The 12,063-nt window shown below is 43.1% G+C and overlaps 1 protein-coding gene and 1 pseudogene across 1 annotated transcript in view; one reads left to right on the forward strand and one right to left on the reverse strand.

Moving 5' to 3' along the window:
* Window positions 1-12,063, reverse strand: part of LOC134929602 (sodium-dependent neutral amino acid transporter B(0)AT3-like) — a 484,872-nt gene that overhangs the window by 413,951 nt on the left and 58,858 nt on the right. The gene's annotated exons all lie outside the window — the stretch shown is intronic.
* Window positions 4,093-4,211, forward strand: LOC134930602 (5S ribosomal RNA; annotated as a pseudogene).

The raw sequence follows: 12,063 nt of genomic DNA on the forward strand, positions 1-12,063 counted from the left end.
AATGTATCTCTTGTGAGAGAGACTTAAGAAAGGAATAGATGACAATAAAGAAGGCTGAATGAGCAAGATGAATCTGCTGTCAGTGTTAGACGAGGAACCGCGATGGGAGCAGCTTGTGCTCCCACATATGCCAACCTGTTCCTCGGCTGGTGGGAGCAAACTATTGTCTTCAATGATATCAATCAGCCTTACACGCAACACATCGTTAATTGGCTGAGATACATTGACGATATTTTTGTGATTTGGGACGGGGATGAGAAACTTCTATTGGATTTCATAAACATTCTCAATGTTAATGATCTCAACATTTTTCTCACTCATTCAATCAGTAAAGACAAGATATCCTTTTTGGATTTGTACATCTACAAAACAATCAGTGGAAACCTGGCTACAGAGCTCTTTCGCAAGGACACGGCTACCAATAGTATCCTGTACCAGACTAGCTCCCATTTCCCGCAGACGATTGAAAATATCCCCAAAGGAGAATTTCTTCGTCTCAGACGGAACTGCACAGAGGAGAATGTGTACAAACAAAAGAGCAGGGAACTCGTGACCAGATTACAGGCACGTGGATACAGTAAACGTTCCCTAAAAAAAGCCCAACACTCAATTCAGAAAATCAACAGAGAATCTCTAATTTTCCAAGAAAAACCTCAAGAACCCAAAGATGATGTCAAAATCCGTTTTGTAGGGACCTTCTGCCCAGAATGGCGTTCACTAAAAAATGCCATTCAAAAACATTTACCTGTCTTGCATTTAGATCCGGATTTATCCCCCTTATTAGACCCCACCTTGCAAATCAGTTGGAGGAGATCTAATAATATCAAAGACACGCTCGTTCAGAGCCATTTCTTACGCCAACCCACCAAATCAAAACTCCCTAAGGGATCTTTTCCCTGTGGACAATGTAAAGCCTGCCCACAGATACTATTAACTGACCAAGTCAAGGACAGACTTGGCAAGGATATCTCTATACAACATTACTTCAACTGCGATACACAAGGAATAATTTACTGTCTAATTTGTGATTGCAATCAACGATACGTGGGCATGACGACTAGAAAGTTCAAAACCAGAATTTTGGAACACATGGGCTCCATTAGAAATGCAGCATCGGATTTGTCGAAGGGCAAAAAATTAACATCAGTAGCCAGACACTACCATGCATTACATCAAGGTTCACCCTGTGAAATGCGTGCCTTTGGTCTTGATAGAGTCCATTTAGGCATACGCGGGGGTGACCTCAGCAAAGAACTCATTAAGAAAGAAAGTGAGTGGACCTTTAGGTTAGGATGCCTCAAACCATCTGGTCTGAACGAATACATAAACTATAGTGTGTTCCTTTGAATCATTAGCTAACCCAGCAAAGTGTCCTTTACACTCCCCTCACTCATATAATGTGTTCCTATAAATCTCCCTCTATTTACCCCCTCCCACAAAGCGCTCTTTTTATTTTATTTTTCCTTCCAATAATTTCAGATACAGTCCCTTTTATCCAGGTCACACCGATCTTCACTCCAGTTGTTATCCACACAAACAGTGTGAAATTCCATCTCCCTGTCATCACCTTACCTACATTTTCAATTCCACTCTTAAACGCTAATAACAACAATTGTTTCACAAATTCACCTGTTATGGTTCTCACCCAATTTTCACTCTTTTGTTTTCACCTTTTGATTTCATGTTCACCCATTCCACCGGTAGCGCCGTAACTCCTGGTATCCACATCCCCACTAGGCTGCACCACTTATCATGCATTCCTTCTTAAATTTATAATTCTAACCAACTCACACATCCTCACCACATAGGTACCCCACACCAACATTACAATCAATTCCCCTTATGGGATACTCCAATCACATCCTTCCATCACCCCAGTCCCTCTATCACACACACTAGTCCTGTTTTCCTTTTTCCTCAACAGACACAACATCCAATTAGAATCCCCCCCATTCTCATTTTTAATTTTATTTTTAATTTTAACCTTTTCCAATTTTAATCACCTATCCCTTCAAGGGATACTTCAATAATTCTGCTTAACATTTCAGGATTATTCTTTTAACATCTCACAATTTTCTCAACGCCTCACATTCATCACTACACACATAATCTACAATTGACACGTATCATTTATCCGCACCTCAGCAGCATCACTTTTAACTAACTATTACCTCACCATCCCCAGTGTGATACTCAATATAAATCTAACCCATTGGTAATCATGTTAATTTAGGCAGGAACAACATCTTTTATTATTCTAGTTTCATCATTACACACATATAGTCCAGCCCTTTTCTTAATTGACACATGATTTCGTAACTCAAATTTCCTTTGTGATATTTAAACTTCCCCTGCATGATCTAACATAATTAAACCAAAATGTTTAACCATTTTTTTCCCCCCCTGCACATCATTATGCAACGTTGTCTTCAGCTTTTGATCTTACATGCAGTGGCAGACAATATATGATTAAGTTTTATTCCTTAAATAATACTCAGCAGGAATCCCTTTAATATGTTTGTTTAGTACAAGGCTTTGCGCATGATATGCCGTTAGGGAAGTGCTTTATTTAAGCCTTCCTTTTTATATGCAATTATCCGGTTTTTTATTCTCTCCTTTTTATTCTCTCCTTTTTATCAGTCAACATTTATCATTGTTTGATATTTCCCATTTTTACGTTTTATTGCCATCTACTAATAAAAAATTCTTTTCCCCACAATTGCCTTTTTTTCCATACTCGCTTTCGTGCAATGGACCGTGGATTGCAAGTGAAATCAGGACTGAACATATTGCATTTAGAAAACCAGTCACACCTGCGCAATAACCTGAACATGCACGACACCCCCCCATTCTGATTGGTTATCTGCGATCCTCCAGCAAGATAAAGCCCGCATGATGCCATTCCACGAACAGGAAGTGACCAAGCCCGGAGAACGGGCGAAACGCGTCTTCCGTACTCCACTGCCTGGGGTATAGCCGATTCCCGATTGTCTGAATTCTGCACAGCTCCGTTCATCCAGCCGCCAGATCCACGGACCGCCGCACACCGCCGAGACGTGATACCTGCTACCTAGCGCTCCATCCCAAATACAGAGACTTTATCTCCTACACGTATCCGATAGACTGCGTTACTCCGTGGACACATCACGGGAGACTGCCCGGCCCTGTGGACACATCGTGGTGCACAATTTCAGCACGCGCTGGACTCCACAGTTTACACTTTACTCTGCCTGCTACCAGTGATTGAATATTTTCTTCATCCCGGGTAATATCCGTGCAATTATATTATATTTCTCACTGGCATTAACTTCTATGTCCATTATATATATTGCCTCATAATATTGATTTACATTAAGTTTATCACAACAGTCCTTTTTGATTCTAAAATAGACTTGTTAATTTTAGGCTTTTGATATATAAACGGTTGATTATTTTATGATATATAACATTGTGTAGCGAACAGAGTAGCAGAGCCCTGGTCAGTTATAAAATCTGACATATTCATTCTTATATCGCTGAATCTCTTTTCTTTTCTTCTCTTCCCCCCTCTCCCTGTTTCCCAATATCCATTAGGAGAGACTGATTATAGTAGCATTGTCTGTTCCAGATATTTTAATCATGTTTTCTGTTTTGACATTATTGTAACAAGAACAGCAACCCACTTTATTTTGTTGCCATTAATCAGCTACCTTGTTACATCTCTCGATATAGGATATCCTATTGGGAGACACACGATATCAATTTACCAGGATGTGTCTAATGATCTAAAATTACATCTTTGTTTCATGTACAATTAGCCTCCTTTGACATCTAGGATTATTACCATTATAAATACCTTATGCATCCATAATTTAAAGGTATATCCAATTACAGTCACTGTTTTGGAATATTTCATTGTACCGTGCCCTACTTTTCTATTTTCCCTGACTTTCCCTATTTTTCAGGACTCTCACCACTGATTCAGGGGTATTTATCCCTGTCTAACATTGGCAGCAGATCCCCTATTTTTCCTCTTCAATCTACATCTACCTTTCCCTTCCCCATTCGTGAACTCTCATCAGTGATTCCAGAGCATTAGATATTGAATATTCCTTCTACGTTCATACCACACTGGCAACGCCCGAATCCTTCCGATCTTGGAAGCTAAGCAGTGTTGGGCTGGGTTAGTACTCAAGTGGGTGACTCTTGAGGAATACTCAGTTCAGTAGAAGCATTTGGACGGATATGCTCAGCGTCTAACACTGACAGCAGATTCATCTTGCTCATTCAGCCTTCTTTATTGTCATCTATTCCTTTCTTAAGTCTCTCTCACAAGAGATACATTATCTACCTCAACTAGGCAGCAATTGACATGCATACCGATGTAGGACATATAGCGTGCTTCTCAGGCTTATATTTGAATATATAGCATTCTCAAGCCTATATTTGATAATAATCGGCATCTCTAAACCCAGGCAGCCTAGAACCATCATTCAGTATTTTTACTGCCAACATCTGTTCTATGTTCCCCTACCCTTCCCCCCATTTTTTCTTTCTTTCGATTGACAAAGTATCCTACTACTATTTTATTGTTGTTACAAATAAAAACTATATCTTTTAAACTTTCTCGTTTCTTTGAGACGGCTATACATACATACAAAAGAGTGCGCCCACAAAAGAGTCTTCCTTTCTCTCCTTATTTGTGGTATGCTTTGTTGCTGACTCAGGGTGCACCACCAATCTTAAGATTATTAGAAAACATTGGTTTTCTTTTTTCATTTATTACATCTTGGTTAAGATACTATCTATACTATATACACTTATTACTCTCCAGTGCGGTATAACCCCAATACATGAAAGTCACACATGTACCAAATCATTTGGAATCGTATGAAACCACTCCCAGGAGAGTTCAAGGGAAATCGCCTCCGACTTCCGCCTCAGACATATCATTCTAGTGTATGGGGCCCTTAAGAAACGGACTATTTCCAGATGGATTTTGACCTGATTTCATTTATATACAAAGAGAATGGTCAAAAGATACCAGTAAATTTGAAGGCACACTAGACTAGAGCAGTTGCAACATCTTGGGCTAAGAAGGCACAGGTGATGGCAAAGTATATATGTGCAGCAGCTACTTGGTCATCAGTTCACACTTTTTCCAGTCACTATGCTCTTGATGTGGCTGATGCCCACTTTGGAAGTCATGTCTTAAAAGAGGCAGTGTAACTAATACATTTTGTTATTAAGCATGAATTTGGGTTATGGGCTGTTATTGTTCACCCTCCTGTAAATTATGCTTTGATATGTCCCAGAGAAATGGCTGCCATGAAGTAGCGTGGAAGAAAGTAGCAAATTATACTTACCAATAATTTCATTTCTTCAAGATACTTCATAGGACTAGGGAGGAAGGGAAGAAGTAGCATTATATACCCTAAGTGAGTGGTCCTTAAGTGTGAAAAAACTACCTGTCTAAAACTAGGAGGATGGGATACAATCCCAGAGTAATGGATGCCATGAAGTATCTTGAAGAAATGAAATTATCAGTAAGTATAATTTGCTACTATACTTGTGAGAAGTGGCAGGATGCATTGCGCGTCTGGAGGCTTATCATATCTTTTGCAAAACATATGTAACGAAGAGCTCTACATTTTCTATTATTACATAGTATATAGTTCTTCTTACTAACAGCCAGCAGAGTGCGTGGGAAAAATCCCTTTTGATTTTCTTGTCTGGAGTAACCCCCTCCCGCAGCACCTGAGGATTGTTACCAGCTTGATTAGAGCAGTTTGCCACCATTTATTGCAGTTCAGTGAGGCATAGATGGAGCCAGCATTAGGAGGGCATGCTGGGTCCTGTGGGGCCATTTGGAGGATACAGGGGTGCCTCCGGGTAAGCTAGCTCTCAATCTGGATATGTTTTGTATGTGCCATTATCATGTGGTCGTACATTAAGCAATTGTATGACCCATAGTGATTATTATTATTATTATTATTATTATTGTGTATATGAGTTTGGGGAGTGGTACCCCTCAGGTCTGGTGTGACTGGGCTACCTTGGGGCAGCACACCATATTATTTATTTAGCACTTATATAACACTCCTATTTTTTCACTAATATTACTCTTTTGAGTATTTTATTAACACCCTTATTTCTGTAGCACTTTCTAACCCATAGCTTCTGCTTCTTTCTTAACACATATTAACATTTTAGTATTTCAATGGTGTGCTGCCCTAGGGTGGTCGGGCCTGAGCCGACTTTGTGGGGTCCAAGTCCCGGACTTATGCTTAGTTAGGGACCTCCAGTAATAGAGCAGCCGTGAAGTGGCCTGGAGGCTTATCATATCTTTTGCAAAACATATGTAACGAAGAGCTCTACATTTTCTATTATTACATAGTATATAGTTCTTCTTACTAACAGCCAGCAGAGTGCATGGGAAAAATCCCTTTTGATTTTCTTGTCTAGAGTAACCCCCTCCCGCAGCACCTGAGGATTGTTACCAGCTTGATTAGAGCAGTTTGCCACCATTTATTGCATTGCGCGTCATACTGTATATACCTCCCACAATGAGAAGTACAAATACTTTTGAAAACTGTAAAGACCACAGAATAGACAATTGTAAAGAAGAGATTTCCAACACAATGTATATGGACAAAAAAGAAGAAAGGGTCCTAGATAAAAGATAGAGTGAGAAATGGGATGGAAAATATAGACAAGACACAAGGACAAGAAAGAGAATAAAAACCATAGACAGTGCCCAGGGTAAAAATAATATAGCCCATTATATTGGAATCATCCATGTCAACCTAGTATTCAAGAAGAGGGCCAGTAAGTACCAGAGCACAGGGCCCATGGGTCAGCACCGTCACTGCATCTACTACCAATGTGCCTGGAATGGCAGGTTCTATAATAACTAAACCTAGCAAGAGTAGCTCCTTCTTTCTGACCTGGTACTATCAAAAAGTTTCACATTCATACAGGAAAATTAGATTCTTAACTCATGAATTTCCATATATACAAATGCTGTTTGAGGAGATAATATAAACGGAATTACCTATAGGAGAAATTATATGACAAACAACAAACAGTTATAATTATCATATTGTTTATTGGCATACAGCCTGTGTTTTTACATTATAAAAAGAGAAAAGAATTGGACTAAATGGGTGCACTCTGTCCCTTTCAGTTCATTTTATTGTTTAAAATACAGTTTTATTAATTTATTTAAAATTGGATATCGACCCCCACCCCTTTGTGACAGCCTGTGGGGCTTATGGTAATTTATTAGTAATTAATTAGCCTAATTGTAGGCTAAGTAAAGCAAAGTATAAAAGAAAAATAGAAAGGAAAAAAGTGATAGAAAATGTATACGTTTGTGAAAAGCCTTGACTATAGCCTTGAAAAAGCTTTAGGGAAGCGAAATGCGCATTGGTTAGCATGTGTTCCTGTCCTAGGATATAATTATTTACGTGATACATTTCTTAGTGTTATTATATGCTGCAACAACCTTGTACATTACACGTCAATACAATTTATATATTCTGGTGCTATAGTTGTTAGGAAAGTACCTGCAGCTTATTCCAACAAGGCTGGGTTCACAGCCTTAAAAATTTCAATTAAATAACCGCAAAGGACAGCGCTGGTACTTTCACAAATAAAAGTTTTTTAATATCACATGTAAGACACTTTAACATAGTCAGTATTAACAGAGACATCAGTTAATATAACTGTCGGCAGCCAGCTGAATAGCCCTGTGGGCATAAGTTACAAACATGTTGCCAGTGGAAAGTTTCTAAGTAAATACTGCATACTGTGATACAAAGTAACCAGAAAAAGTGTTATAATCAGTGCTGAAAGACTATGAGTTAATTTATGCACCTGGTCAGTTTACTGAAAGCAGCGGATAAAGGGGGTCATTCCGAGTTGATCGCTAGCAGATTTTGGTCACAGCGCAGCGATCAGGCAAAAAATGGCACTTTTGCGAAAGCATATGCGGCGCAATGTGCACGAGCATCGTACTATTACAACGAACGATGTAGTTTCACACAAGGTCTAGCGAAGCTTTTCAGTCGCACTGCTGGCCGCAGAGTGATTGACAGAAAGTGGGCATTTCTGGGTGTCAACTGACTGTTTTCAGGGAGTGAGTGGAAAAACGCAGGCGTGCCAGATAAAAATGCAGGCATGGCTGGGGAAACGTAAGCGTCGCTGGCCGAACGCAGGGCGTGTTCGTGATGTTAAAACAGGAACTGAATTGTCTGCAGTGATCGCAAGCGCTGAGTAGGTCTGGAGCTAGAAAAAAAGTGTTTGAAACCGCACTAGACCTGTGGAAACTTGCCACAGTCAAGTCCAACTCAGTATGAGTTGTACAATGATGTAATAACCAACATATAGGCTCAATTGGTGTAATACCTTAGGCGCTGGGTTGGTGGTGCTCCCAGGAAATTAGTTCAACAAACTAGAAAAGGTAGACCTGCGAGTGAGCGGGACAAAAAAAGGAGGAGAAAAAAGTCTTTTTTTTGTCCCGCTCACTTGCAAGTCTACCCTTTCTGGGTTTGGAGCTACTCTGAAACTGCACAAAATTATTTTGTAGCCGCTCTGCGATCCTTTCGTTCGCACTTCTGCTAAGCTAAAATACACTCCCAGAGGGTGGCGGCTTAGCGTTTGCACGGCTGCTAAAAGCAGCTAGCGAGCGAACAACTCGGAATGACCACCAAACTGTGAAACAAAGTGTGGCTGTTGTATCGACTGATGAGCTGTGGATTAAGCTCATATAACATCCAAGAATCCATAGTGGAATAAAAATTGTATGTGCATATGGGAGTAAATTTTATATTGGTTATATATGAATGATGATTATTATTCAATTTTATCTGGTCAGTGCCAATTATAATAAGATGACATATATGTCATAATTATTTTGTGTTTAGCATAAACGGATTTGACATCATACTTGCCTACTTGACCCTCTCCATGAGGGAGAAAATGCTCTGTTCCTGGACTTTCCTGGTAATGTATGATTGCCAGGGCCGGTGCAAGGTTTCTTGACACCCTAGGCAAAACTTTAGCCTGCTTCCCCCCCCCCCCTCTGCATGCTTACACAGTGGTACATGGTGGTTGCCGTACATGCAGGAGTCTGCAATTGTGGGGGTGGGGGCTAGCGGGCAACATGCGGGAGTCTGCAATCGCTGAAGGGGTGGTAGTCAAAAACACGCCTGAGACTGAAATCGCAAGGTGTGTGTGTGTGTGTGGGGGAAGAGTATGCAGACAACATGCCAGAGTCTGCGAATGGGCGAGGTGCGTACACTATGCCCGATTTTGCAATCGCTTGGGCGGGGGCTGCAGGCAACAGGCGGGAATTTGCAATCGCGAGGGGGGGAAGGAACATAACGGAGTCTGCAATAGGGGGGGGGGGGGATTTGTGTTTTGCGGGCAACATGCCCAATTCTACAATCGCAGTATGTTGGGAGGGGGGGTGCGGGCAACAAGTGGGAGTTTGCAATCGCGAGAGAAGGAAAAGGAAACATCACCGAGTCTGCAATAGAAGGGAGGGTTGTGAGCAACGTGCCTGATTCTACAATAGCGGTGTGGGGAGGGGGGGTGTTTGCGGGCAACATGTGGGAGTCTGCAATCGCGAGGGAGGGGTACCTGAGTCTGCCATCCAGGGGAGGGGGGAGACTGAAACATCCCAGAATCTGCAGTCGCACCGGGGTGTGGGGGGCGGATTTGGTGGTGTGTGCTACATGCCCCCGACTCTGCAATCGTGAGGGTGTTGCGGGCAACAAGCTGGAGTCTGCAATCAGGGGGCGGAGGATTAGTGGAGATCGGACATCATGCTCGAGAACACAATTCGCAGGGGGGGTGGCGGAGAGAATCACGCCCGGGTCCGCAATCGTGGGGAGGGGCGGGGTGCAGGCATCATGCCCGAGTCCACAATTCGTGTAGTGGTTGTGTGTATGTTGTGCGGGTATCATGCCCGTCTCCACAATGATGGGGGGATGCAGGCATCATGCCTGAGCTTGCAATTCGTGGAGGGGTGTGGGCATCATCCCCGAGTGTCCGCAATTCGTGGGGGGATGGGTTGTGTGGGCATCCAGGGGCAAACGCAGGATTTGTGTGGAAGGGTTTCCGTGGGATATAGATATAATATACATCATGTATATAGTAGTCGGTGTGCGGGCATCATTACAGAGTCCACAATTGCGGGGGAGAAGCGGTGCGGGCATCATGGGGGGTTGCAGGAAGGGCCGGTGCTAGGGTGATCAGCGCCCTCCTGCAAACTATACATTTTGCGCCCTCCTACAAATACAGATGTGGCCACTCTCATCCTACCAGCAAGCAGCGACATTGCGCTGATGACTAGCCAGGGCAAGCTGCGTCCCATTCGCAGGAGTGTACACACCATGCGATCCTAATGATAGCGCATTCATGCACACCCGCAGGCACACTTATTGCAGAAAACAAGTTTGCCACAATTAGCCTTTAAGGTGAGGAGGGACACAGCTGTATGTCTGCTTGACATGTCTCTTTACTATGTTTCATAGGGGTCTTTTCATGATGCAGTGTAAACAGTGGAGAAGTTGCCTATGGCAACCAATCAGTGTTGAGGTAACATTTATAAAGTGTGTTCTATAAAATTATATAAGCTGATTGGTTGCCATTGGCAACTTCTTCACTGACTTACTTCTCCACACTTTTCACTGCTTCATGAATAGACCCCACAGAAATGTGAAAAGAGAGAGAGGATGATCGGGTGAGTGTTAGAGACGGTGGGTGACAGGAAAGTCAGTAGGTGACAGGGAGAGGGTGACAGGAGAGAGAGCGGACGGGGAAAGGGTAATGGCAGGGAGAGGCAGTGGGAGAAGGGCAGATAGTGAAGCTAGGGAGAGGCAGTGACCAGTGAGTGGAGGAAGGTGACAAGCAGAGGGTGAAAACAGAGGGTGACATTGAAAGGGTGAGAGTCACTGGATAACAAGCGAGAGAGGTGATGGGGAAATGGTGAGAATCAGTTGCCAACAGGAAGAGTGTAACAGAAGAGAGGTGACGGAGTGAGGGTAATACCCCTTTTACACCGCCAGCATATAACACGGATTATTGCACATGAAGGTGCATAACCCGTGTTGCTGGCTGGTGTAAAAGGTTCGAGTTGGAATAATCCGGGTCGAGAAACACGGTATTCCAACTCGGGTGGTTTGCAGGGTTTAACACGTGTTCAACTCGGCAAACTGTGCAGTGTAAGGACCCGGCTTCCCGTTTACAGTGAATGTGCGGGCGGCGCTTGGAGATCATGTGATCTCCAAGTGCCACCCCCGCCGCGTCACTGGCAATATGCCGGGTTGGTGAGTGCAGTGGGAAAGGGAGCTGACACAGGGCGCAGCCGGGTAGCACTCGTGTCAGGCTCCCGGCTGCGACCCATGCTGTTGGTCTAAAAGCGGTATAAAAGAGTTAGTGAGTGATAGGGAGAAGGTCTCAGGAGAGAGGTGACGGGCGGGGAGAGGCAGTGGGTGATAGGCAGTGGGAAACTGCATTAATTAAAAAACAAAAACACATTAATATGCCACTCCCCCATACAAATTTTTAATATACCGTCCCCCCCTCCCCTGCACACATTAATATACCACCCCACTCCCCTGCACACATTAATATACCACCACCCTCCCCTGCACACATTAATATACCCCCCTCTCCTGCACACATTACTATACCCCCCTCTCCTGCACACATTAATATACCATCCCCCTCCCCTGCACACATTAATATACCACCCCCTCCCCTGCACACATTAATATACCACCCCCCTCTCCTGCACACATTAATATACCCCCCCTCTCCTGCACACATTAATATACCACCCCCCTCCCCTGCACACATTAATATACCACCCCCCCTCTCCTGCACACATCAATATACCCCCCCCTCCCCTGCACACATTAATATACCCCCCTACACACACTAATATACCAACCCCCCTCCCCTGCACACACTAATATACCACCCCCCCTCCCCTGCACACATTAATATGCCACCACCCCCTCCCCTGCACACATTAATATACCACCCCCTCCCCTGCACAAATTAATATACCCC

This window comes from Pseudophryne corroboree, chromosome 5 (assembly GCF_028390025.1).
Source record: "Pseudophryne corroboree isolate aPseCor3 chromosome 5, aPseCor3.hap2, whole genome shotgun sequence".
NCBI classification, from domain to species: domain Eukaryota; kingdom Metazoa; phylum Chordata; class Amphibia; order Anura; family Myobatrachidae; genus Pseudophryne; species Pseudophryne corroboree.